This window comes from Pristiophorus japonicus, chromosome 9 (genome assembly GCF_044704955.1).
Source record: "Pristiophorus japonicus isolate sPriJap1 chromosome 9, sPriJap1.hap1, whole genome shotgun sequence".
Classification (NCBI taxonomy): Eukaryota; Metazoa; Chordata; class Chondrichthyes; family Pristiophoridae; genus Pristiophorus; species Pristiophorus japonicus.
The window spans coordinates 209,448,508-209,472,837 of NC_091985.1; the positions used below are offsets into that span (position 1 = coordinate 209,448,508).

At 45.2% G+C, this 24,330-nt stretch overlaps 1 long non-coding RNA gene across 1 annotated transcript; it reads left to right on the plus strand.

The window, feature by feature from the left end:
* Positions 1–1,550: 1,550 nt before the first annotated feature.
* Positions 1,551–18,422, plus strand: LOC139273561 (uncharacterized). Its single transcript, XR_011595203.1, has 3 exons — positions 1,551–1,689; positions 2,446–2,611; positions 12,983–18,422. It is a non-coding gene; the product is annotated as an uncharacterized lncRNA (long non-coding RNA).
* Positions 18,423–24,330: the final 5,908 nt, after the last annotated feature.

Sequence of the window (24,330 nt, forward strand, 5' to 3'; positions counted from 1 at the left end):
TTATAACACTGAAGTGCCTTGGGACATTTTACTATGTTAAAAGCAGTATATAAATAAAGTTGTTGTTGTTGAAAGCAATGGGAGCTCATACAACCAGAGCTCCCATTATTATCAATGAGAATACTAGATGTCCATTGGTGGTCCAGGTCCACGTGATCCTAGGATACAAATACATACCTGGAAGACATGTTCCTGTACACTGCACTACGAAACTCGGACTCCGACCGCAATCCTATGTTCCTCTGAGACCACCAGGCAATTTTTTTTTAAATTCTGGTCAGATGCGGTCACCCAAAAGAAGCTTCCAACCACAATTTTCCACCCAAAGTATTTGTTTAATTTCTTTGCCATTTCCTTGTTCCGCATTATAAATTTCTCAGCCTGTAGGGGACTCACATTTACTTTTGCTAATTTTTCCTTTTTAACATACCTACAAAAGGATTTACAGTCTGTTTTTATGTCTCTCGCTAGTTTACTCTCATTTTCTATTTCCCCTTTCTTGATCAGTTTCTTGGTCCTCCTTTGCTGAATTCTAAAATGCTCCCAATCCCCAGGCTTACTGCTCTTTTTGGCAACATTATAAGCTTCTTCCTTTGATCTAAAGCTATCTTTAACTTCACTTCTTAGTCACGGTTGGACCACCTTTCCTGTGGGGGGTCTTGTGCCTTAAAAGGAATGTAATTATTGTAAATTATGTATTAATTCTTTAAAGCAAGCCATTGCTCATCTATCTTGATACCTTTTAATGTAGTTTCCGAATCTATCTTAGCCAACTCACCCCTCATACCTAAAAAGTTTGCTTTGTTTAAATTTAAGACCCCAGTTTCTGATTTAACAAAATCACTTTCAAACTTAATGTAACATTCGATCAGATTATGGTCATTCTTCCGTTGCCAGCACGTCCCATGTACAAATAAACAAAATAAACAAGACTCACTGTTAAAAGTTGTTGCTGTTAATAATCACAAATCACTTTTTACAAATCACTCCAGGGCCTCGCCCCTCCCGATCTCTGGAATCTGTTGCAGCCCACAAGATGTCTGCACTCCTCAAATTCTGCCCTTTTGACCATCCCTGATTATAATCGCTCCACCATCGGTGTCCGACCCTTCAGCTGCCTGGGCCCCGAGTTCTGGAACTCCCTCCCTAAACCTCTCCGCCTCTTTCCTACTTTCAGACCCTCCTTAAAAACCTACCTCTTTGACCCAGCTTTTGGTCATCTGCCGCAATTTCTTCTTCTGTGGCTCAGTGTTAAATGTATGTTTTGTATCCGGCGCAGGCGCACGGCGAGCGGTCCCGCCCCACGGCACCGACGCCACCTGTGACGTCTCTCGGTAACGGTTAAACGGCCGCAATTTTTGAAATCAGGAACGACGTGATCCCCGAGCTCCCCAGCGCGCCTTCATCACAGTGGGCGGGGCTTTGCGGCGCTGCCGACTCCTATTGGTGAGAGTGGCTGGCAATCGCTTCGTGCAGCCAATAGACGACCGGGAATTCTCTGAAGGTCATTAGTTTATGCAGAACGCGCTCTGTGCTCGGTGCCGCTTTCCCTCAGTCCCCGGATGCCGGGCAGTTTGCTGTAACCAGTGGTTGGACAATGTGGGGAACCGGGGGCCGCAGGGAACCGGACTGATGGTGGGCGGCTGGGGCCGGGGCAGAGCGCTCGGTCGGCCGGCCGGGGAGGATGCGGTGAGTCTGTGAGGGAAAACACCAAACTGAACACAGCCCCGGAGCTCAGGATTTGGGGACATGCGGGAGATAGACTGAAACTTCCAGTGAGATCAGACAGTGTGTAACCCGGGGGCCCAGTGAGATCAGACAGTGTGTAACCCGGGGGCCCAGTGAGATCAGACAGTGTGTAACCCGGGGCCCAGTGAGATCAGACAGTGTGTAACCCGGGGGCCCAGTGAGATCAGACAGTGTGTAACCCGGGGCCCAGTGAGATCAGACAGTGTGTAACCCGGGGCCCAGTGAGATCAGACAGTGTGTAACCCGGGGGCCCGGTGAGCTCAGACAGTGTGTAACCCGGGGGCCCAGTGAGATCAGACAGTGTGTAACCCGGGATCCCGGTGAGATCAGACAGTGTGTAACCCGGGGGCCCAGTGAGATCAGACAGTGTGTCACCCGGTGGCCTAGTGAGATCAGACAGTGTGTAACCCGGGGGCCCAGTGAGATCAGACAGTGTGTCACCCGGTGGCCCAGTGAGATCAGACAGTGTGTAACCCGGGGAGGATGGGCCCAGTGAGATCAGTTAGTGTGTAATCCGGGGAGAATTCTGGTGATTTTCTGTAAGTCCAGACGGGCGGGACAGGAATCTTGAGGAATAGGATAAAATCAAACAAAATACTGGACATAGACTTTTCTGAAACATTGGAAAAACACTTTACACTACATTCCACTTCACAACATTAATATTCTTCTAATTTTCTGCCCTTTCTTAATTAGATCTCCCGGTGAATGGCGGAGTGATTGAGAAAGTTCCACAGCTGGAAGGAAACAGGAATTGTGGACTGAGGAACAACAGCAGGTGAACCAGCACAGGATTGTGAGAGCACCAACCAGTGAGCCCCTTCCGATTGAATGCGCTTCAATAGATCGACTGGGGAGAAAGGTAAGAGAAAGTGCCATTTACTCAGATACACACCGGTCCTGTAGACAGTACACACAGGTTACAAGGTAAGACAGGAAATGAGACTGGGAGAGACTGACCACCAAGCACAATTATCCAGCATGAGGGCCGTGCAATGGGATGTGAAGTGAGATCACTTTCTGTCTCGAAACACAGTCACAGTGAATCTTGTGTGTGTTTTAGAGTAAAGGGCTTTGATCTAAGAGATGACTCCAGTTTGAGGCAGAGACCAGCAGATGGACCCGTCTCTGTACATTCGGTGGGGCTGAACTCACACCGACACCATCAGATCTCAATGTTCAAATATTTCCCATCTGGTGAGAAAGCCATTGGAAAGATTGAACTGGAAGCATCATAGTCAATTCATTGATCACGATGCACAGACCAATCTGAAATACCAGCACGGCCTATTACTGACAGAATCAATTATTCATTCATGAACATTTGGAATTAACAGAAAATATATTGATAAGTACTACTATTGAAGCATTGATCACTCGAGGTATGTAGTATTCTAATAAACTGAAACACAGATATGGAGAGTTGCAATTTATTGATTGGCGTCGTACTTGACCCTGAGATGAGCTTCCGAACCCATATTCCCTCAATCACCAAGTACGTTTACTTCCAACTCCATAACATCGCCGGTCTCTGCCCCTTCCTCAGCTCAACTGCTCAAACCCTCATCCATGCCTCTGTTACCGCTACATTGGACTATTTCCAATGCTCTCCTGATCGGCCTCACACCTCGCACTCTCCGCAAGCTTACGCTTATCTAAAACACTCCTGCCCGTATTCCTTACTCAAGAACACAAGAAGTAGCAGCAGGCGTAGGCCATACGGCCCCTCCCGTCTGCTCCGCCATTCAGTAAGATCTCTATTCAATACAGAATTTCAAAGATTCACAACTCTTAAGTGAAGAAATATCTTATCTCAGTCTTAAATGGCCGATCTCTTATCCTAATACTAGGACTGCTAGCTCTAGACTATCCAGCCCTTGTCAATTCTATGTTTCAATGATATCACCTTCCATTCTTCTAAACTCCAGAGAATATAGGCCTATTCAACTCAATCTGTCCTCAGCCCTCTCATCCCAACTTGTACCAATTTCCATTCACCCATCACCCCTGTGCTCACTGAACTACATTGGCTCCTGCTCCATCGATTTCAAAATGCTCAACCTTGTTTTGAAATCCGTCCAGGACCTTGCCCCTCCCGATTGCTGTAACCTCCTCCAGCCCTGCAACCCTCAGAGATCTTTGCATTCCTCCAATTCTGGCCTCTTGAGCAGTCCCAATTTTCATCCCTCCAATATTGGTGGCCATACCTTCAGCTGCCGAGGCCATAAGCTCTGGAATTCCCTCCCTAAATCTCGTCACCTTCAAAATGCTCCTTAATACCTACCCTTTTGAACAAGCTTTTAATCCTGTGGTAGTATTTCCTTACGTGACTGGGTATCAAATTCTGTTTGCTAACGGTCCTGTGAAGTGCCTTGGGACATTTTACTATGTTTAAGGCGCGATATAAATGCAATTTGTTGCTGATAACTGAAGATATTTTAAATTGTAAAATAACAAAACTGCAGGTATGGGGAATTGCAATAGACTGATAACTGCAGAGGAAGAGGATTGTTTTGTATTGCTAACAGCATGAATTATTTTAACGTGAGGTGGCCATTGCACACCGGCTACCACAAGGGCTTGGCAGAACGAGATCTTGGTCCAATGGCAAGGGGATCCAAGACGGCTGGACACCAAGCTCTGCTGCATGTTTCCTCTGGTACTGACACTCACTGGGGTACATTTTTCTCTGGCACTGACTCTCACTGGGATACAGTTTCCTTTGGCACTGACTCTCACTGGGGTACAGTTTCCTCTGGCACTGACTCTCACTGGGGAACAGTTTCCTCTGGCACTGACTCTCACTGGGGTACAGTTTCCTCTGACACAGATTTACTGTGTATCTAATTCGTGCTGTCCCTGCCCTGGGAGTGCTTGATGGGACAGTATAAAGGGAGCTTCGCTCTTTACCGAACCCGTGCTGTACCTGACCTGGAATTATTTGTTGGGACAGTGTAGAAGGAGCTTTGCTCTGTATCTAACCCGTGCTCTGCCTGCCCTGTGAGCTTTGATGGGTCGCTGTCGGGGAAACTTTCCTCTGAATCTAACCTGTACTCTACCTGCCCGAGTTGTATCTGATGGGACAGTGTAGAGAGAGGTTTACTCTGTATCTCATCATCATCATTAGCAGTACCTTGAAACATAGAAAATAGGAGCAGGAGTAGGCCATTCGGACCTTCGTGCCTGCACCACCATTCAATATGATCATGGCTGATCATGCAACTTCAGTGCCCCATTCCTGCTTTCTCTCCATACTCCTTGATCCCTTTAGCTAAAAGGGTCACATCTAACTCTCTTTTGAATATAACTAATGAACTGGCCTCAACAACGTTTTGTGATGGAGAATTCCACAGGTTTACAATTCTCTGAGTGAAGACGTTTCTCCTCATCTCGGTTCTAAATGGCTGCCCCCTTATCCTTAGGCTGTGACCCCTGGTTCTGGCCTTCCCCAACATTGGGAACATTCTCCCTGCGTCTAACCTGTCCAATCCCGTCAGAATGTTATATTTTTCTGTGAGATCCCCTCTCATTCTTCTAAATTCCAGTGAATATAAGCCTAGTCGATCCAGTCTTTCTTCATATGTCAGTCCTGCCATCCCGGGAATCAGTCTGGTGAACCTTCGCTGCACTCCCTCAATAGCAAGAATGTCCTTCCTCAGATTAGGAGACCAAAACTGTACACAATATTCAAGGTGTTGCCTCACCAAGGCCCTGTACAACTGCAGTAAGCCTTCCCTGCTCCTATACTCAAATCCTCTCGCTATGAAGACCAACATGCCATTTACCTTCTTCACCGCATGCTGTACCTGCATGTCAACTTTCAATGACTGATGTACCATGACACCCAGGTCTCGTTGCACCTCCCCTTTTCCTAATCTGTCACCATTCAGATAATATTCTACCTTCCTGTTTTTGCCACCAAAGTGGATAACCTCACATTTATCTACATTATACTGCATCTGCCATGCATTTGCCCACTCACCTAACCTGTCCAAGTCACCCTGCAGCCTCTTGGCATCCTCCTCACAGCTCACACTGCCACCCAGCTTAGTGTCATCTGCAAACGAGGATGACTTGCTTCCACGCCAAAAAAGGATGAGTTCACAGGTGTTTCAATGAAGGACCTAATATTCCAGATCCTGAACTACATCCTGAAGGGTGGAAGATGCCTGTGCGTGGCTCTTTTTAACGTGTGGTGGCCGTTGCACGCCAGCCACCACATGGGAAACTCAGTATCTAATCTGTGCTGTGCCTGCCCTGGCATTGTTTGATGGGACAGTGTAAATGGAGGTTTACTCTGTATCTAATCCGTGCTGTTACCTGCCTTGGGAGTGTTTGACGGGACAGTGTAAATTGGGCTTTATGCTGTATCTAACGTTTACTGTACCCGCCTTGGAAATATTTGATGGGACAGTGTGGAGGGAACTTTACGCTGTATCCAATCCGTGCTATATCTGTCCTGTGAGTGTTGATGGGACAGTGTAGAGGGAGCTTTGCTTTGTATTTTACCCGTGCTGTACCTGCCCCGGGAGTGTTTTTGGGACAGTGCAGAGGGAGCTTTACTCTGCACCTAACCCGTGTTGTACCTGCACTGGGAGTGTTTGATGGGATAATGTAGAGGGAGGTTTACTGTGTATCTAACCTGTGCTAACCTAGCAAGTTGTGAGGAGGACGCAAAGAATTTACAAACAAATATAGATAGGCTAAGTGAGTGGGCAAAGCTTTGGCAGATGGAGTATAATGTGGGAAAATGTGAGGGTATCCATGTTAGTAGGAGTAATAAAAAAGCAAATTATTACTTAAATTGTGAGAGATTACAAAATGCGGTGGTACAGAGGGATCTGGGGGTCCTTGTACATGAAACACAAACATTTAGCATGCAGTTACTGCAATTAATTAGGAAGGCAAATGGAATGTTGGCCTTTATTGCAAGGGAGATGGAGTATAAAAGTAGGGAAGTCCTGCTGCAACTGTACATGGCATTGGTAAGACCACAACTGGAGTACTGCATACAGTTTTAGTCTCCTTATTTCAGGAAGGATATACTTGCACTGGAGGCAGTTCAGAGAAGGTCACGAGGTTGATTGCTGAGATGAAGGGGTTGTCATAATGAGAAAGGTTGAGCAGGTTGGGCCTGTACACATTGGAGTTTCGAAGACTTAGAGGTGATCTTATTGAAACGTATAAGATTCTGAGGGGGCTTGACAGGGTAGATACAGAGAGGATGTTTCCCCACGTGAGGGAATCTAGCACTAGGGGGCATAGTTTCAGAATAAGGGGTCGCTCATTTAAAAGGGAAATCAGGAGGTGTTTATTCTCTGAGGGTTGTGAATCTTTGGAATTCGTTACCTCAGAGAGCTGTGGGGGCTGGGTCATTGAATGTATTTAAGGTGGGGATAGACAGATTTTTGAAAGATAAGGGAGTCAAGGATTATGGGGAGCAGGCAGGGAAGTGGAGTGAAGGCCTGAATCTGATCAGCCATGATCTTATTGAATGGCGGAGCAGGCTCGAGGGGTCAAATGGTCTACTCTGCTCCTATTTCTTATGTTCCATACCTGCCCTTGGAGTGATGGATGGGACAGTGTAGAGGGAGATTTGTTCTGTATCTAATACTTGCTGTACTTGCCCTGGGAATGTTTGATGGGACAGTGTAGAGAGAGTATTACTCTGTATCTAACCCATGCTGTACGTGCCCTTGGAGTGTTTGATGGGACAGTGTACAGAGAGCTTTACGCTGTATCTAACCCATGCTGTACCTGCCCTGGTTCTGTATGATGGGACAGTGTAGAGAGAACTTTACTCTCTGCATAACCCGTGCTGTGTGGATATGTGAAAATGTATAAGCAATAAAGACAGTGAAGTGAACTGGATATTAAATGTATACAGACATTAAAGTCGAGAAGTTGAGAACGTGGGAATTATATATGGACAGTATAAGCTAACAAAGAATTCATGGAGGAATAGCCATGAAAATCTCAGACTCGAGACTGCAAAATGTTACAACACTAACACATATTGAAACAAAACCCACAACTTGCAGAAAAACCTCAAGGTCTTATTAAATCATGTTATTAACCTGAAACATTAACAGAAGGTCTTTGTTTAAAATCAGACCATACTTAGGTCGGCTTATGAGTGGACAAAGGGAAAGAGGGATCAAAAGGGATAGGCTGAACTAGGATGTCACTCTAGCCCTATCTTGTTATCTTTTGCCGAAAATGTATAACCGTCGTCCCTTTACAATGTAACGTCACTTGTCCGTAGGAAGTGTGTACGCTCTATCAAGACAGTACTCCTTCTGTCTGATAAGTCTCGGCCGGTAAGAAATAAAGACTGCTTTGTTTAAAGCACAATCGGTATTCGACTCAGTGATTTTGTTAATTCCTGGATTCTTTTACTTCAATCTGGTTCAGTAAAATTACTGAGTCGAATACCTCTTGTGCTTTGAACAAAGCAGTCTTTATTACCGGCCAGTAAGACCTATCAGACAGAAGATATACTCTCTGGATAGAGCGTACACACTCCCTACGGATAGGTGTAGTTACATCGTAAAGCGTTAACAGTTATACAGTTTTGAAATCAGATAACAAAATACAAATGGATTGACAGTCTAACTCAGCCACTCATTAGTCAATCTATATGAGATGTTCTTCTTGAAAGCTCAAGTATTGCCTCCAAATGTTTCAATCTAATGGTGTGACTATTTACTGAGACCTTGCAATTCTGCAGATGTATTTCATGTTACAATTATATATTATTGGCAGGATTAGTGACTTGAAACCTTGAGACAGACTGTTAGCTATGCTGATGTTGCACTATTTGCAATCTGACATTCTCCCAGCTATTCTTCCATGGCTTATACATTTTCATATATCCCGTTTACTTTACTGTCCTTAATTCCATATATTCCGTTCAGATATCCACATCCCCCCTTTTATCATTCTATGATAACATTTAGGATCATTCTATGAGTATTGCATTGTTGAGTAGTTCTCTAGTTTGTTGGATCATAACCCGGGAACCCTTGACCACAAGAGGGTCTGCTAACCTTGTCATTGCTTTACAGCAGAGGTTAAGGCAACCAACAATCAAACAGCAGGTAATTATTATGATGAGAACAATTGCCCCATGTATTAGATAGGATCTCCAAGATCCACCCAGAAACCAATCAAACCTGCTAAGTTCTTTTGCTGGTGTGGATAACTTTTTCACCTCCCTCCTTATGTGATCGGCAAGGTGGGTTATGTTTTCTGAACTATCAGGAATGTAAGTGCAACATTCAGATCCTATCAGGGCACACGTTCCCCCTTTCTCAGCTAACAGGTAATCGAGGGCCATTCGGTTTTGTAATGCTACGGTCCTTATCGCTACCATTTCAGCTGTGATGCCCTCCAGAGCCTCAGCAGTGCGGTTAGCTACCTGTTCCAATATCGTTTCTTTGAATCCATCTAACAGTCTCAGTTAGGGTCAGGGGAACGGTGCGCAAAGGAATTCCCCCTTTGGAATATATAGGGATATGTGAACACACCCAGCATCTAGTGAAGTGCCCTTTTTCCGCATAAACGTAAGACATATACAAAAAGGTGTTTACATGGAGCTCTCGCCTTTGTCTTCCTTCCCGTGCACCAAAACTGTCATATATCAACACTATTATGCAGACAGTAGCATACAGACACAGTCTCATCTTATAAATAGTCCAATTATTTAGCTGATAAAAGAGTTCTGTTTTCACGTTTCCCTTCAGGTCTCCGTCAGTGTATTTGGCTGTCTGACAGGTAAGAGTTCAAACTGATCCTCCTTCAACTGCCTTGTTCAGCTATAGGGAGGAGGAGATCTGGAACAGAAACAGGAATTAGACTAACCAGCAAAATTTGTTTAAATGGTGATGAGCTTGCAGTGGTGCAGGTGAACCCAGGCACTTTTCCCCTCAACCTTGGCTGCAGTGGGGGTAGTGAGTGAAACCTAAAAAGGCCCCTCCCATTGTGGCTCTAATCCCTTCCGAATCCATACTTCCCTGGTGCCACAAGGGACAATTCGGGTAAAACTGGGAGGTCGAGGTGAGCATCTTGAACCTGGTTGTGAACTAGTCGCAGAGCCTGAGTCAGAGAAAGAACATAGGTGGTCATCAGTCTAGCTGAGATCTCATATCTAGGAACAATTTCCCTCATTAACACCTTAACAACAGTCTGAGTCTTATTGTCCAGGTTAGGGTAGGCTTCAATCCATCTGCTAAACACATCTACTATTACTAACACATATCTGTAACACTGAACTTTTTGCAACTCAATGTAGTCCAACTGAAATGTCTCAAAGGGACCTTCGGGTAGGGGCGTTTTACCCCAATCACAGGGGACTCCCTTCCCTGGATTATGTTTCTGGCCAACCAGGCAACGACTACTGATGTTCTGGGTGAGCGCCTGGAGTTTAGGGTGCCACCAAGTAGCCAAAAGTGTGTCACTCGTGGTCCTTGCTCCACAATGAGTAGCAAAATGCAGACATTCTATAACCCATGAGGCCAACTCGTCAGACATGCAAGTCTGTTCCGCGGGAGTGGTCCAGAGTTTAGAAACATTGTCATAAGTACATGCATAATATTTCCACAACAGTTTATCTTTTTCAGGAGCGTCCCCCTGTGCTTTTATAACATCTTGGATGGTTGGCATTGGTTTTTCCGAGGCTAACTTATCCTTCGCAGGATTTTTAGTCTGACTCATAATTTTGGGCACTACCATCTGTTGGTCACGAGAGGCCTGTTTGGCCTCTTGGTCAGGACAACGATTCCCTATATCAACCAGAGAATTTCCGGTAGGTTGGGCGGTACATTTGACAATGGCAATGCGTTTGGGGAACATGAGGGCTTGCAACAAATCAGATGTTTGAGATATCTCATTCCCCTGTGAGGTTAGGAATCCCCTATTTTTCCATAATTGTCCGAAATCATGCGCCACCCCAAAGGCATACCTAGAGTCGGTATAGATATTGACTTTGAGATCTTTGGCCAAGATACAGGCTTGGGTGAGGGCGAATTGTTGAGCAGAATTCCAAGACCTGATTCTCCTGGTTTACTATGGCGTATCCTGAGATTCGTGTATCTTCTGGATTAATAGAAGTACTTCCGTCAACATACATAAACAATCATGACTGGGTTCTTCCTCATCTTGGGATGTGGATATCTGAACGGAATATATGGAATTAAGGACAGTAAAGTAAACGGGATATATGAAAATGTATAAGCCATGGAAGAATAGCTGGGAGAATGTCAGATTGCAAATAGTGCAACATCAGCATAGCTAACAGTCAGTCTCAAGGTTTCAAGTCACTAATCCTGCCAATAATATATAATTGTAACATGAAATACATCTGCAGAATTGCAAGGTCTCAGTAAATAGTCACACCATTAGATTGAAACATTTGGAGGCAATACTTGAGCTTTCAAGAAGAACATCTCATATAGATTGACTAATGAGTGGCTGAGTTAGACTGTCAATCCATTTGTATTTTGTTATCTGATTTCAAAACTGTATAACTGTTAACGCTTTACGATGTAACTTCACCTATCCGTAGGGAGTGTGTACGCTCTATCCAGAGAGTATATCTTCTGTCTGATAGGTATAACTGGCCGGTAATAAAGACTGCTTTGTTCAAAGCACAAGAGGTATTCGACTCAGTAATTTTACTGAACCAGATTGAAGTAAAAGAATCCAGGAATTAACATTTGGTGTCAGAAGTGGGATCTCAACGGACGACTGCCGAAAACTTGCGAATTAAGAGCCAGACTAGCCTTGGACGAGACGAGGGGAAAATGGCCACTGGAGTGAGTATGATTTCAATACTGCTCCAGTTTCCCCCGGTTTCAAAAGTCTGAGGAAAGTTTAGCCACTCGCTGGTTCTCAGGTAGTGTCTGAACGAGATCCAGGACAATCTGGTGAATACCTTTCAAACTTAGAATAGGGATAGAGATAGGGAAATTGTGCGATGATGCAAACCAAGCGGCGACTTGGAAAGATAGTTAGAGCTAGATAGGGATAGATGATCAATCATGGATCCAAAAAAAAATTAATAGGAAAGAAAAGAGACTCTTATGAATTTCTGTTTAAATGAGAAATGCTTCTGTGACTTTTACTGTTAAAAAAAAAGCCGGGGAGTTGTGGTTTGTTTTATCTCAAACAGAATGAAAGTTTGTTTTAACCCTTCGTAGTGTTGTCCTGTATGTGGGAAGTTTAAGAGTGTGAACCTTACTAAATTACGTATATTCGGATGATAAGTTACGGAGCCAGGAAATGCACAAAGGATAGGTTTGTTGAAAAAAAAAGAAAAAAATTACATGGTCCCGGTGGTTAAAAAAAAAAGAAAAACTTGTTGAAAGAAAACATTCAGAGAAGGCACAGCAAAACAACTGAGATGGATTCAAAAGGATTTAAAAAAAAAAAAAAATTATATTAAATAACACGACCTTGAGGCTGGAACAATTGAGATAACGAAAAGCAGTCCACAGCCTACGTGCCAGACTTCTCTCTAGTTATAAAAAAAAGTAACGTACTAAATAGGTGCTGAAAGAAAAAAATGTTCTGAGATTTTAAATTATGAAAAATATAAAATCACTCCTGTCCAGTTGGCAGAAAAACTCCATTAAATTAGGGCTTTCATTGACTGATTGAATTTAAACTGCGCAGTAACGTCAAAGGATAGGGAAATTTGGAGACTAAAAGAAATTAATTGAGGCTCATAAGAAATCAAAATTAGAAAATTAGGCTCACAGGGAATAAAATGGGGATTTAAATAGAGGATAGGTGTTCAACTCAGGTACGACGAAGGGACCTTGAATATCACTTGGCCCGTCTAGGCTCTGATTGAATTTAAAAAAAAACCCCGCAGCAACTCGGAAGGTAGGGCCGACGCGAACGCGCGGCCGAGAGAGAGAAGGGCCGAAGCGAACGCGCAGTGACGTAAACGCGCAGTGAAGCCAACGCGCAGTGACGTAGACGCGCGGTGACGTAAACGCGCAGTGACGCCGACGCGTAATGACGCAGAGGCGCAGCAACGCGAATCGCGAAAGTCAGTGCTAATGGCAGTAAGTCTGTAAGTCTTAAAGTGTTTAGAGTTTTAAGTTTAGTTTTAAGATCGTGCGGCTATGCGGACCGTGCGGCGATGCGGGTAATTTTGTAGACCGTGCGGCTATGCGGACCGTGCGGCGATGCGGGTAAGTGTTAGAAGTCTTTGTCTATTTTGTAGATCATGCGGCGATGCGGATCATGCGGTAATGCGGGTAAGTGTTTGAAGTAAAGTTAAAGTATCTTAACTCGCGCGGCGACGCGAGCCACGGGTCGACGCGGATTGCGCGGCGACGTGAACTGCGAGGCAACACGGATTGCGAGGCGACGTGAACTGCGAGGCAACGCGGATTGCGAGGCGACGTGAACTGCGAGGCGACGTGGTAGTTTAGTATTGAGATCGTGCGGCGACGCGGACCGTGCGGCGATGCGGGTAAGTGTTAGATTTGGAGTTAGTTAAAGTCCGTGTTAGTTCTGTAAAGTCTGTGTCTATTTGTAAGTTTGTTTAAATTGCACGACGACACGAACGCGTAGCGACACAGTAATACGAGGGGCAGTGTGAAAATGGGAAATCAGTTAGATAAAACCACGGATGCGGATAATCCGCTACAAAAGTTATGTGAGGAATTCCCTGAAAGAGCTGAAGACTTTAGAAAATTATCAGGAGCCCTGAACAAATTATTAGGGGATGACCAGTGGCCTCTAAGTGACACTAGAAGCGTAGAGGTAAAAAAAAAAGCACAGGGATTAATTTGGAGAAGGGGACGAGGAAAAGGGGATAAAAAAAATTTAATTGCAACCTGGCGACATTATTGTCAGAAATTAAAAGATGCATCACTTCTATCGAGTTGGCAAACAATGCTATTAAATTAGGACTTGCATTGACAGAGGGAACACATGTTAAAACTGTAGACGTCTTTAAAAAAAAAGAATGAATGTGCGCACGAGAAACTTGCTAAGAGATCCTCTGGGACCTCTGAGAAAGGTATTGATCAACTACAAGTTAAAATAGCTGGCTTTGTGTTAACCGAGGCTGATGATGAAATTGATGAGTGGCCACTGACTCAGCGCCCAACGGCGCCTCCCGCACCCCCTGGCCTCTTGCTCCAGTCCTCTTCCCAACACCCTCCACCTAACACTCCGGTAAAAAGAGTTAGGAACAACCACATATCACCAAAGCAACAAACCCAAACTGACTCCTCATCCTCTGATAGCGATTCGGATCCCCAGTTTACAAGCAATACAGCCGAAAGGACCAGATCTCACACTCGAAAGGGCAGAACTATATCTCAACATCACAAACAGTCCCGTAAATCTTCTAGTCAACCTACCAGTCCAAGTTGTGAAAGACATAGCAAACACCCCCGCCGATCGAGACGCAGAACTGTCAAGCAGTCAGACAGCTCTGAAACATCCTCCGGCCTGGAAATGATTTCCAAGATCCCAAAGTCCCGACACCAATTCCCTGTCAGACCAATGCCAAACCCTGATGCACAACAAGCTGCAGACCACCTCTCTATAGATGTCTGTGATCTTCAAACAACTATTTGATTGCTCACGCTATCCGGACAGATGGAAAGGGCAGTTAAATATTATTGGCAGAAAAAGAAAGGGGAGGGGGGAGGTGCGCCCCCAACCCGGGTCAAAACTGAATACGTGACTAGAAAGGAAGAGCCATCTCGGGAGGAAGGATCAATAGAACCGCAGTGTTGCATACAGGATTGGATGGATAAGCAAGGATACGGTTATACTAAACAACCAAACGGCCCGAGCCCTGCTAATAAACCTCCCTATTGTCCCCGGCATGGTATGGGAAGAGGCCGGGACTGGGTAAGAGGAATTGACTGTTTTAATTGTGGGCAGGAAGGACATTGGAATAAAAATTGCCCCTACCGTCAGCATGGAAAAGGAAGAGGAGGAAGAACAGGGGGGCAAGGGGGGAGAGGAGGATCTTACACTAACTTCTCCCAGAACAACCCCTTTGGTCAATTGTCCCCCGATTGACTACGCAGCTTGATTGTGCAGGGATCCTCCCCGGACGACGAACCCATTCTGAATGAGTGGCAACCCTTTTTGATAGATACGGGAGCCTTCATGTCTTCTGTACAATCAAAGCTTAAACTCCCTGCTTCTACTGAAACACAGGAACTTTCAGGATCCCTGGGACAAATCTCGACATTCCCAGTGTCAGAACCGGTTAAAATGGGTTACCAGGAAGAATCGGTGGAACATCGAGTTGTTATCACAACCAATCTGGACTGTAACTTGATGGCTAGAGACCTCCTTTGCAAATTCCAGTTGCATTTGGAGTGTGGAGATAACGGGATTATTGTAAAACAGGAAACCCTTAAGCGGCAGTATTATACCACTAGAACCCCTCAGTGGTGGTCTCTGGACCTGCCGCAGGCACCCTGTCACGTGACCCTAGCATACGATCCCAGTGGAAAGAATCAGGACCTGCAGAACTTTTATCAGGATCACGAAGGGGAAGTGAAGGGAATTCTATTAAGGGCTAGAGTGACTGGACTGGAAAGAGAGGCAGATTTTGTGGAAGTGGATAAGAATCTGTGGAAACAGCCCCTAACAATGGCACCGCATATTGCTTGTGAAGTATTAGCCCCTCACCATGCTAAAGATTTGGGAGTTATGGTACGCAAGGCCATAGATGAGGCTGACCCTACCAGCCGGGATGTGCAAATTTCATGGGGACCCCGAGAAGGTCTTAACGACTCTACAGCATCATACTGGCTCCGGCATACCTGACTATGTGTGGGCAGAGAACCCCTCCCAAGTGGGTTATACTCCCATTGATCCGATTGAGATCTCAGTGCAGGGCAATCCGACAGAACCCACTGAAATCACAGGCAATCCTAAAATGACTTTTTGGCACTATACTGCAATTAATCCGGCCTGTTTTCTTACTGAGCCACCCCAAGATGAGGAAGAACCCAGTCATGATTGTTTATGTTTGTTCACGGAAGTACTTCTATTAATCCAGAAGATAGACGAATCTCAGGATACGCCATAGTAAACCAGGAGAATCAGGTCTTGGAATCTGCTGCTTTGAAACCGCCTATTCTGCTCAACAAGCTCAACAATTCGCCCTCACCCAAGCCTGTATCTTGGCCAAAGATCTCAAAGTCAATATCTATACCGACTCTAGGTATGCCTTTGGGGTGGCGCATGATTTCGGACAATTATGGAAAAATAGGGGATTCCTAACCTCACAGGGGAATGAGATATCTCATAAACAGTTAGTATCTGATTTGTTGCAAGCCCTCATGTTCCCCAAACGCATTGCCATTGTACCAAGAGGCCAAACAGGCCTCTCATGACCAACAGATGGTAGTGCCCAAAATTATGAGTCAGACTAAAAATCCTGCGAAGGATAAGTTAGCCTCGGAAAAACCAATGCCAACCATCCAAGATGTTATAAAAGCACAGGGGGACGCTCCTGAAAAAGATAAACTGTTGTGGAAATATTATGCATGTACTTATGACAATGTTTCTAAACTCTGGACCACTCCCGCGGAACAGACTTGCATGTCTGACGAGTTGGCTTCATGGGTTATAGAATGTCTGCATTTTGCTACTCATTGTGGAGCAAGGGCAACAAGTGATACGCTTTTGGCTACTTGGTGGCACCCTAAACTCCAGGCGCTCACCCAGAACATCAGTAGTCGTTGCCTGGTTGGCCAGCAACATATTCCAGGGAAGGGAGTCCCCTGTGATTGGGGTAAAACGCCCCTACCCGAAGGTCCCTTTGAGACATTTCAGTTGAACTACATTGAGTTGCAAAAAGTTCAGTGTTACAGATATGTGTTAGTAATAGTAGATGTGTTTAGCAGATGGATTGAAGCCTACCCTAACCTGGACGATAAGACTCAGACTGTTGTTAAGGTGTTAATGAGGGAAATTGTTCCTAGATATGAGATCTCAGCTAGACTGATGACCACCTATGTTCTTTCTCTGACTCAGGCTCTGCGACTAGTTCACAACCAGGTTCAAGATGCTCACCTCGACCTCCCAGTTTTACCTGAATTGTCCCTCGTGGCACCAGGGAAGTATGGATTCGGAAGGGATTAGAGCCACAATGGGAGGGGCCTTTTTAGGTGTCACTCACTACCCCCACTGCAGCCAAGGTTGAGGGGAAAAGTGCCTGGGTTCACCTGCACCACTGCAAGCTCATCACCATTTAAACAAATTTTGCTGGTTAGTCTAATTCCTGTTTCTGTTCCAGATCTCCTCCTCCCTATAGCTGAACAAGGCAGTTGAAGGAGGATCAGTTTGAACTCTTACCTGTCAGAAAGCCAAATACACTGACGGAGACCTGAAGGGAAACGTGAAAACAGAACTCTTTTTATCAGCTAAATAATTGGACTATTTATAAGATGAGACTGTGTCTGTATGCTACTGTCTGCATAATAGTGTTGATATATGACAGTTTTGGTGAACGGGAAGGAAGACAAAGGCGAGAGCTCCATGTAAACACCTTTTTGTATATGTCTTACGTTTATGCGGAAAAAGGGCACTTCACTAGATGCTGGGTGTGTTCACATATCCCTATACATTCCAAAGGGGGAATTCCTTTGCGCACCGTTCCCCTGACCCTAACTGAGACTGTTAGATGGATTCAAAGAAACGATATTGGAACAGGTAGCTCACCGCACTGCTGAGGCTCTGGAGGGCATCACAGCTGAAATGGTAGCGATAAGGACCGTAGCATTACAAAACCGAATGGCCCTCGATTACCTGTTAGCTGAGAAAGGGGGAACGTGTGCCCTGATAGGATCTGAATGTTGCACTTACATTCCTGATAGTTCAGAAAACATAACCCACCTTGCCGATCACATAAGGAGGGAGGTGAAAAAGTTATCCACACCAGCAAAAGAACTTAGCAGGTTTGATTGGTTTCTGGGTGGATCTTGGAGATCCTATCTAATACATGGGGCAATTGTTCTCATCATAATAATTACCTGCTGTTTGATTGTTGGTTGCCTTAACCTCTGCTGTAAAGCAATGACAAGGTTAGCAGACCCTCTTGTGGTCAAGGGTTCCCGGGTTATGATCCAACAAACTAGAGAACTACTCAACAATGCAATACTCATAGAATGATCCTAAATGTTATCATAGAATGATAAAAGGGGGGATGTGGATATCTGAACGGAATATATGGAATTAAGGACAGTAAAGTAAACGGGATATATGAAAATGTATAAGCCATGGAAGAATAGCTGGGAGAATGTCAGATTGCAAATAGTGCAACATCAGCATAGCTAACAGTCTGTCTCAAGGTTTCAAGTCACTAATCCTGCCAATAATATATAATTGTAACATGAAATACATCTGCAGAATTGCAAGGTCTCAGTAAATAGTCACACCATTAGATTGAAACATTTGGAGGCAATACTTGAGCTTTCAAGAAGAACATCTCATATAGATTGACTAATGAGTGGCTGAGTTAGACTGTCAATCCATTTGTATTTTGTTATCTGATTTCAAAACTGTATAACTGTTAACGCTTTACGATGTAACTTCACCTATCCGTAGGGAGTGTGTACGCTCTATCCAGAGAGTATATCTTCTGTCTGATAGGTCTTACTGGCCGGTAATAAAGACTGCTTTGTTCAAAGCACAAGAGGTATTCGACTCAGTAATTTTACTGAACCAGATTGAAGTAAAAGAATCCAGGAATTAACAGGGGTGGCTCAGTAAGAAAACAGGCCGGATTAATTGCAGTACAGTGCCTAAAAGTCAGTTTAGGATTGCCTGTGATTTCAGTGGGTTCTGTCGGATAGAGGGCCAGTCCACATTGCCCTGCACTGGGATCTCAATTAATGGGAGTATAACCCACTTGGAAGGGGTCCTCTGCCCACACATGAGGATCCACATAATCAGGTATGTCCAAGCCAGTATGATGCCGTAGAGTTGTTAATACTTTCTCGGGGTCCCCATTAAATTGGACTGTTCGGCCATGTTTTACAATTTGCACATCCCGGCTGGTAGGGTCAGCCTCATCTATGGCCTTACGTACCATAACTCCCAAATCTTTAGCATGGTGAGGGGCTAATACTTCACGAGCAATATGCGATGCCATTGTTAGGGGCTGTTTCCACAGATTCTTATCCACTTCCACAAAATCTGCCTCTCTTTCCAGTCCAGTCACTCTAGCCCTTAATAGAATTCCCTTCACTTCCCCTTCGTGATCCTGATAAAAGTTCTGCAGGTCCTGATTCTTTCCACTGGGATCGTATGCTCGGGTCACGTGATCGGGTGCCTGCGGCAGGTCCAGAGACCACCACTGAGGGGTTCTAGTGTTTTAATACTGCCGCTTAAGGGTTTCCTGTTTTACAATAATCCCATTATCTCCACACTCCAAATGCAACTGGAATTTGCAAAGGGGGTCTCTAGCCATCAAGTTACAGTCCAGATTGGTTGTGATAACAACTCGATGTTCCACCGATTCTTCCTGGTAACCCATTTTAACCGGTTCTGACACTGGGAATGTCGAGATTTGTCCCAGGAATCCTGAAAGTTCCTGTGTTTCAGTAGAAGCAGGGAGTTTAAGCTTTGATTGTACAGAAGACATGAAGGCTCCCGTATCTATCAAAAAGGGTTGCCACTCATTCAGAATGGGTTCGTCGTCCGGGGAGGATCCCTGCACAATCAAGCTGCGTAGTCAATCGGGGGACAATTGACCAAAGGGGTTGTTCTGGGAGAAGTTAAGTGTAAGATCCTCCTCTCCCCCCTTGCCCCCCTCCTCTTCCTCCTCTTCCTTTTCCATGCTGACGGTAGGGGCAATTTTTATTCCAATGTCCTTCCTGCCCACAATTAAAACAGTCAATTCCTCTTACCCAGTCCCGGCCTCTTCCCATACCATGCCGGGGACAATAGGGAGGTTTATTAGCAGGGCTCGGGCCGTTTGGTTGTTTAGTATAACCGTATCCTTGCTTATCCATCCAATCCTGTATGCCACACTACGGTTCTATTGATCCTTCCTCCCGAGATGGCTCTTCCTTTCTAGTCACGTATTCAGTCTTGACCCGGGTTGGGGGCGCACCTCCCCCCTCCCCTTTCTTTTTCTGCCAATAATATCTAACTGCCCTTTCCATCTGTCCGGATAGCGTGAGCAATCAAATAGTTGTTTGAAGATCACAGACATCTATAGAGAGGTGGTCTGCAGCTTGTTGTGCATCAGGGTTTGGCATTGGTCTGACAGGGAATTGGTGTCGGGACTTTGGGATCTTGGAAATCATTTCTAGGCCGGAGGATGTTTCAGAGCTGTCTGACTGCTTGACAGTTCTGCGTCTCGATCGGCGGGGGTGTTTGCTATGTCTTTCACAACTTGGACTGGTAGGTTGACTCGAAGATTTACGGGACTGTTTGTGATGTCGAGATATAGTTCTGCCCTTTCGAGTGTGAGATCTGGTCCTTTCGGCTATATTGCTTGTAAACTGGGGATCCGAATCGCTATCAGAGGATGAGGAGTCAGTTTGGGTTAGTTGCTTTGGTGATATGTGGTTGTTCCTAACTCTTTTTACCGGAGTGTTAGGTGGAGGGTGTTGGGAAGAGGACTGGAGCAAGAGGCCAGGGGGTGCAGGAGGCGCTGTTGGGCGCTGAGTCAGTGGCCACTCATCAATTTCATCATCAGCCTCGGTTAACACAAAGCCAGCCATTTTAACTTGTAGTTGATCAATACCTTTCTCAGAGGTCCCAGAGGATCTCTTAGCAAGTTTCTCGTGCGCACATTCATTCTTTTTTTTTAAAGACGTCTACAGTTTTAACATGTGTTCCCTCTGTCAATGCAAGTCCTAATTTAATAGCATTTGTTTGCCAACTCGATAGAAGTGATGCATCTTTTAATTTCTGACAATAATGTCGCCAGGTTGCAATTAAATTTTTTATCCCCTTTTCCTCGTCCCCTTCTCCAAATTAATCCCTGTGCTTTTTTTTTTTTACCTCTACGCTTCTAGTGTCACTTAGAGGCCACTGGTCATCCCCTAATAATTTGTTCAGGGCTCCTGATAATTTTCTAAAGTCTTCAGCTCTTTCAGGAAAAGAAAGGAGAGGGGGGAGGTGCGCCCCCAACCCAGGTCAAGACTGAATACGTGACTAGAAAGGAAGAGCCGCCTCGGGTGAAGGACCAAAACCCGACCCAAGGTGATACCAGATGGAACCGCAGTGTTGCGTGCAGGGTTGGGTGGATAAACAGGGATACGGTTATATCAAACACCCAAATGGCCTGGGCCCTGCTAATTACGGACCACCCTACTGTCTCCGGCCTGGTATGGGAAGAGGTCGAGGCTGGGAAAGACGAGATGGATGCTTTATTTGTGGGCAAGAAGAACATTGGAATAGAAATTGTCCCTCCCGTCAGCACAAAAAAGGAAGAGGAGGGAGGCAAGGGGGGAAGAGGACGGGGATCTTACACTAACTTCTCCCAGAACAACCTCTTTGGCCAACCGTCCCCCGATTCGTATTGACTACGCAACTTGATTGTGCAGGGACCCTCCCCGGATGACGAACCGATGATATTGTTAAAAATTCGGAATGAGTGGCAACCCTTCTTGATAGATACGGGAGCCTTCATGTCTTCTGTACAATCAAAGCTTAAACTCCCCACCTTCACTGAAACACAGGAACTGTCAGGATTCCTGGAACAAGTATCTACATTCCCGGTGTCAGAACCGGTTAAAATGGGTTACCAGGAAGAATCGGTGGAACATCGATTTGTTATCACAACCAATCTGGACTGTAACTGTGAATGTTTAAAAATGTATAGAGACATTGAAGTTGAGAACGTGGGAATTGTATAGGGACAGTATAAGCTAACAAAGAATTCATGGAGGAATAGCCATGATATCTCAGACTCGAGACTGCAAAATGTTACAACACTAACACATATTGAAACAAAACCCACAGCTTGCAGAAAAACCTCAAGGTCTTATTAAATCATGTTATTAACCTGAAACATTAACAGAAGGTCTTTGTTTAAAATCAGACCATACTTAGGTCGGCTTATGAGTTGACAAAGGGAAAGAGGGATCAAAAGGGATAGGCTGAACTAGGATGTCACTCTGGCCCTATCTTGTTATCTTTTGCCGAAAATGTATAACCGTCGTCCCTTTACAATGTAACATCACTTGTCCGTAGGAAGTGTGTACGCTCTATCAAGAGAGTACTCCTTCTGTCTGATAAGTCTCGGCCGGTAAGAAATAAAGACTGCTTTGTTTAAAGCACAACGGTATTGGACTCAGTGATTTCACTGAACCAGATTGAAGGAAAATAACTCAGAAATCAACATTGTACCTGCCTTGTGAGTGATTGATGGGACACTGCAGAGGGAGCTTTCCTCTGTATCTAACCCGTACTCTACCTGCCCTCGTTGTGTTTGATGGGACAGTATAGTGGGAGCTTTCTGCTATATCGAATCCGGACTGTACCTGCCCGAGGAATGTTTGATGGGGCAGTTTAGAGGGAGATTTGTTCTACATCGAACCCGTGCTGTACCTGTCCTGGCATTGTTTGATCGGGGAGAATAGAGGAAGCTTTACCCTCTGCCTAACCCATGCTTTACCTGCCCTTGGAGTGTTTGTTGGCCGGTGTAGAGCAAGCTTTACTCTGTATCTAACCTGTGCTGTACCTCCCCTGGGAGTGTTTGTTAGGGAAATGTAGAGGGATTTTTACTTTGTACCTAACCTGTGCTGTACCTGTTCTGGCATTGTTTGATGGGCCAGTATAGAGGGACCTTTACTCTGTATCCAACTTGTGCTATGCCGGCCCTGGGAGTATTTGATGGGACAGTGTAGAGAGAGCTTTACTAAGACCCGAGGTTGCAAGCCATCAGATCCAGGGGGCTTTTCCACCTTTCATCCCATTATTTTACTGAGCACTTTTTCTTTAGTGATTGCTTTAAGTTCCTCCCTCGCTATAGCCGCTTGATTATCTATTATTGGGGTGTTTTTAATGTCTTCTACCGTGAAGACTGATACAAAATATTTGTTCAAAGTCTCTGCCATTTCCCTGTTCCCCATTATTAATTCCCCAGTCTCATCCTCTAAGGACCAACGTTTACTTTAGCTACCCTATCCTTTTTACATACCTGTAGAAGCTCTTTTTATATTGCTTGCTAGTTTACTCTCATAATCTACCTTCCCTCTCTTTATTATTTCTTTAGTCATCATTTGCTGTTTTTAAAAACATTTGCCAATGCTCTGGCCTCCCACTAACCTTGGCCACTTTGTATGCCATTGTTTTCAATTTGATACCATCCGTTACTTCCTTCATTAACCGCGGATAGTTCTCTCGTCGCTTAAAGTCTTTCCTTCTCACCAAAATATATTTGCTCGTGGCTCAGGTAGTAATCCAGAGATTATTGCCTTTGTGGTTCTGCTTTTTAATTTAGCCCCTAGCTGCTCAAAATCCTTCAGCAGAACCCCTTTCTTTGTTCTGCCTATGTCATTGGTACCTACGTGGACCACGACAACTGGATCTTCCCCCTCGTACTCCAATCCCTCTTCAGCCCAGAGGAGATGTCCTGAACCTTGGCACCGCGCAGGCATCACAGCCTTCGGGACTCACGCACTCGGCTGCAGAGAACAGTATCTATCTCCGAAACTATACTGTTTCCGATCACTACAACATTTCTTTTTACTCCCCCTACTTGAATAGCCTCCTGTACCACGGCACTGTGGTCAGTTTGCTCATCCTCCTTGCAGTCCCTGCCCTCGTCCAAACAGGGAGCAAGAATCTCGTACCGTTGGACAATTGCAAGGACTGAGGCACCTCCATCACTATCTCTTGGGTCCGCACAGCTGCCTCGCTTGTAGCCACACCATCCTGTCCCTAACCACGGACCAAACTTAAATTAATTAATCTAAGGGGTGGGACTGCTTCCTGGAACACAGGGTCCAGGTAACTCTCCCCCTCCCTGATGTGTCGCAGTGTCTGCAGCTCGGACTCCAGCTCATCAACGCGGAGCCGAAGTTCCTCGAGTAGCCAACACTTACTGCAGATGGGGTCAACCAGCTCCCACATGCAGCAGCAGTAACACATCGCCTGCCCTGCCATCTCTAATGTATTTAATTAATTTTTCACATTTTGAAAGTTTAGATTTTTAATCCCAGCTCTTAATTTAAACCAATGCTGAAGAAAAGAGAGAAAAACTGACCAACCAATCACTTCCCTGCTTTTCTGCGACATCACATTGTGAATCTTTTTACTTCTTATCCTCCCAGGTCACTTGGTGCTGTTTCGGCTGTCTGCTCGGCTGACTCACGCCCTTTGTAGACTTACCGCTGCTCCCGCTCTTGTGCCCTTTCCAAAGGGATGGGCGCAAGTCTTTTTTTCTACTCGTGTTGGTTCTTTCATCATCTGCTGCAGGCACAGTCTAGCAGCTGTCCTTCAGCACTCGGCCAGCTCAGTCAGTAGTGGTGCTACCGAGCCAGTCTTGATGGACATTGAAGTCCCCCACCCAGAGTACATTCTGTGCACCTTGCTACTCTCAGTGCTTCTTCCTAGTGGTGTTCA